Source organism: Salmo trutta, chromosome 23 (assembly GCF_901001165.1).
Source record: "Salmo trutta chromosome 23, fSalTru1.1, whole genome shotgun sequence".
In the NCBI taxonomy this organism is placed as follows: Eukaryota; Metazoa; Chordata; class Actinopteri; order Salmoniformes; family Salmonidae; genus Salmo; species Salmo trutta.
Window position 1 is genome coordinate 16,456,989 of NC_042979.1, and position 5,163 is coordinate 16,462,151.

Genomic DNA, 5,163 nt, shown 5'->3' on the forward strand with positions numbered 1-5,163 from the left:
TCAGGTGCAAATCATAGTAGGAGGCTTTTGATTGACACCATAGTGACCATACCCCTCTAAGTAGTAGGCTACACTTCATCGATAGGGGCAACAGATGAGCTTTGATGAGATTTGATTGACAAAGCATTGTCCTATGCCAGTGAGTTCACTGTTCATTTTTGGGCATCACTTCCAGACATATGGCTATACTCTGATGTCCTCCAGCCATATCTGAGCGCCAGTCACTGTGGAGGAGTTTGCTTGCAGCTTAAAGGTATACCTTCTCAGCATCTCTCAAACACATTGCCCATTGGGATAGGTTAGTGAGAAATTAGGCTATACTAGGTTGGGCACATTATAGGATCATTTGTTCATGTTTTGCATTTAGGCTACATTTTCTATCTACATGAGTACAGGTAGGCAATTATCTGAGTGTAACAGACTACACCTAGTCTCAAAATCGTATGGTGCTATGAAAATGATAGAAGCTGGTGAACATGTTGTGCAGTCTGAATGTACTGTATCTCTGAGTCATTGCTTGAGATGAGCTAAGCAAATAATTGTACTTGAAGATTTTTTGTTTTTTACAGATTAAATCATTTCTAATTTATTATGCATGTTTGTCTCCCTTTCAACACTGCATACAGATACAGCATTTTCATTCAGCACTGATGTCACAGCTGTCTTCAGAAAAGGACCAAAATGCAGCAGAGTTAGTATTCATCCTTCAATTTAATTAGAACGAACACTATACAAAAACAAGGAAACTGACAGCCAACAGTCCTGTCAGGTGCAACCACACTAAACAAGAAACAATTACCCACAACCCCAAAGAAAAACACACACTCCTATATAGGACTCCCAATCAAAGGCAACTCAACACACCTGCCTTCAATTGGGAGTCCTAATCACCAACACAACCATTCACACACACAAAAACCCTGCCACTTCCTGACCAAAACTAATCCAATTGCTCCCTCTGCTGGTCAGGATGTGACAGTACCCCCCCCCCCCCCCAAGGTGCAGACCCCGTAATGCACCTTACAAAAAGAAAATACAACAAAAAATCCCCAATACCCCAACAAAACCAATAAACAATAACCCCTAAACAATAAGGGAGGGAAGGGAGGGTGGCTGCCGTCAATGACGGCACTGTGCTACACCCTCCCTCCCCAACCCACCTATCCTGGAGGTGGCTCAGGTGCGGGACGTGGACCTCTCTCCACCTTCGGCGTCGCCCACTGGGCCGGAAGACAGGCGGGCCACTCGGGCTGGGCCGGAGGACAGGCGGGCCACTCGGACAGTCGGGCCACTCGGGCTGGGCCGGAGGGCAGTCGGGCCACTCGGGCTGGGCCGGAGGGCAGTCGGGCCACTCAGGCTGGGCCGGAGGGCAGTCGGGCCACTCGGGCTGATCCGGGCAGTCGGGGCACTCTGGCGACTCCTGACTGGCAGGCAGCTCTGGCGACTCCTGACTGGCAGGCAGCTCTGGCGACTCCTGACTGGCAGGCAGCTCTGGCGACTCCTGACTGGCAGGCAGCTCTGGCGACTCCTGACTGGCAGGCAGCTCTGGCGACTCCTGACTGGCGAGGCTGGGCTGACACAATAGACGCCTGATGCGTGGGGCTGGTACTGGACGTGCCAGCCTGGAGACACGCACCTCCATGCTAGTGCGGGGAGCTGGCCTGGGGCTCCATTCTTGCCCCGCAAAACTGCCCTTGTGCCCCCCCAAAAAAAATTCTTGGGGCTGCCTCTCGAGTTTACTAAACTCTTCCATAGCCCTGGAAACGCTCCTCCTTATCTCTGCCCACATCCATCCTTCCTCCTCGTTCCTCTGCTGCTTGGTCCTGGTTTAGCGGGTAATTCTGTCACAGCTGTCTTCAGAAAAGGACCAAAATGCAGCAGAGTTAGTATTCATCCTTCAATTTAATTAGACCGAACACTATACAAAAACAAAAACAAGGAAACTGACAGCCAACAGTCCTGTCAGGTGCAACCACACTAAACAAGAAACAATTACCCACAACCCCAAAGAAAAACACACACTCCTATATAGGACTCCCAATCAAAGGCAACTCAACACACCTGCCTTCAATTGGGAGTCCTAATCACCAACACAACCATTCAGGCCTACCACCGTCGTGTCGTCTGCAAACTTGATGATGGTGTTGGAGTCGTGGGTGAACAGGGAGTACAGGAGGGGACTAAGCACGCACCTCGGAGGAGCACCTGTGTTGAGGGTCAGCATGGCAGAGGTGTTGTTGCCTACCCTCTCCACTTGGGGCCGGCATGTCAGGAAGTCCAGGATCCTGTTGCAGAGGGAGGTGTTCAGACTCAGGGCTCCAAGCTTTGTGATGAGTTTTGAGTGGACTATGGTGTTGAATGCTAAGTTGTAGTCTAGGAGCAGCATTCTCACATAGTTATTACCCATCTTTTCCAGGTGGGAGAGGGCAGTGTGAAGTGCAATTGAGATTGCGTCACCTGTGGATCTGTTGGGGCGGTTTGCAAATTAGAGTAGATCCAGAGTGTCTGGAATTATGGTGTTGATGTGTCATGAGCAGCATTTAAAAGCGCTTCATAATTACAGATGTGAGTGCTACAGGGTGATAGTCATTTAGACAAGTTACCTTTGAGTTCTTGAGAACATGGACAATGGTGATCAGGATGAAACATGTTGAGATTGGTACAAAGAGATATTGAAAATGTCTGTGTAGACACTTGCCAGCTGGTCTGCGCATGCTCTGAGAACATGCCTTGCTATTCTGTCTGGCCCTGCAGCCTTGCACGTGTTAATCTGTTTAAAATCTGTACTCACATCAGCCACGGAGAGCAAGATCACACAGTCATCAGGAACAACAGGTGTTTTCATGTAGGATGGTTTTGTTTTCCTTGAAGGAAGCATTAGTAATTTAGCTCATTTGAAAGTTTTTATTCATTGGGCATCTCACAGCTGGCTTTCATTTTGTAATCCATTATCGTCTGCAAGCCATGCCACATCTGACGAGCATCGGAGCCTGTATAATAAGATTCTAGCCTTCCTCCTATATTCTCCTTTTGCATGTTTGATGTATCGTCGAAGTTCGTAGCGGGCTTTCGTGTATGCGTCCGGGTCCCGGTCTTTGTAAGTGGAAGCTCTACGGATATTGCTTGTAATCCATGTTTTTTTTATTTGGATAAATTCCTATAGTCACTGTGCGAACAACTTCGTCTATGCACTTATTGATTAACCTCTCTTGGGGAGGTGGGACGCTAGTGTCCCACCCACGGTTCACACTATTCAACAGCCAGTGAAAAATCAGAGCGCCAAATTCAAAACCACAAAATGTCATAATTCAAAATTCTCAAACATACGACTATTTTAAAGATACACGTCTCCTTAATGTAACCACATTGTCCGATTTCAAAAAGGCTTTACGGCGAAAGCATAAAGTTAGATTATGTTAGGACAGTTCCAACACAAGAAAAACCACACAGCCATTTTCCTAGCAAGGACAGGCGGCACAAAAAACCAGAAAACCAGCTAAAATTATGCACTAACCTTTGACGATCTTAATCAGATGACACTCCTAGGACAACATGTTACACAATACATGCATTTTTTGTTCTATCAAGTTCATATTTATATCCAAAAAACCCATTTTACAATGGCGTGTAATGTTAAGAAATGTTTTGCCTCCCAAAACTTCCGGTGAATGAGCACATCAATTTACAAAAATACTCATCATAAACGTTGATAAAATATTAAACTGTTATTCAAAGAATTATAGATGAACATCTCCTTTATGCAACCGCTTTGACAGATTTCAAAAATGCTTCACGGGGAAAGCACACTTTGCAATAATCTGAGTACTGCGCTCAGAAAAAGACATCAAGCAATACAGATACCCGCCATTTTGGAGTCATCTAAAATCATAAATAGCATTAGAAATATTCACTTACCTTTGATGATCTTCATCAGAAGGCACTTTCAGGAATCCCAGGTCCACCATAAATGTTGTTTTGTTCGATAAAGTCCATAATTTATGTCCAAATAGCTCCTTGTTGTTTGCGCGTTCAGTAAGCTTCTCCAAGTGTAGGAAGCGCGGCCAAAATGTCACGACAAAAAGTCAAAAAAAGTTAGATTTACGTTCATTCAAACATGTCAAACATTGTATAGCATCAATCTTTAGGGCCTTTTTAACTTAGAACTTCAATAATATTCCAGCCGGACGATTCCAATGTCTTGAAAAACGTTTTGGAACACAGCTACCCCTCATGTAAACGCGCGCCAATGAACTCATGTGCTTTCCTGAGTCAACAACTTCCATGTCCTCTTGTTCGCTCTCTGTTCACCATAGACGCCTCAAACAACGTTCTAAAGACTGTTGACATCTAGTGGAAGCCTTAGGAAGTGTCAAAATGAACCCTAAGTCACTGTGTGTTGGATAGGCAATGACTTGAAAGGACTTCAAGCGCCAGATTTCCCACTTCCTGGTTAGATTTTTCTCAGGTTTTTGCATGCCATATGAGTTCTGTTATAATCACAGACATCATTCAAACAGTTTTAGAAACTTCAGAGTGTTTTCTATCCAAATCTACTAATAATATGCATATTCTAGTTCCTGGGCCCGAGTAGTAGGCCGTTTAATTTGGGTACGTTTTTCGTCCGGCCGTGAAAATACTGCCCCTACCCAAGAGAGATTAAACCCGCGACTGATGTGCCCTCCAAATATCCTCTGATTTACCTTCCATTTCCTGAGTAGACTAACACACTTATTTCTGTTAATCCCTTATTGTATAGGCTACAATCAATGGTTTATCAATATTAAGGGATTTAATAAATCTAAAGTATAATTCTTTATATTGTTCATTAGCTATTACGTAATGTTATAAATGTATGGTGTTTTTATACCTATACATCGCTTCAGGATTGATCTATGATTTTTGTATGGTTATCATGACGTTTTTAGGCCAAATTCTTCAATGACGACATAACCAAAATAACTCAAGGAAATATGACGTCATACCATAGAGAATCAAAAGCTAAACCGTGCACATGCCGTGGAATTTATATTCAGGGGAGGCAGCAGGGGTGTAGCTGTAGCTGTAGACTACTGTACTCCCTAATTCAAGGTTGAGAAATGCATAGCATCGTGCCATGATTTCTCAATGGATCAGGGCGGGGCTCTACGCATGCACGTAGAGCTT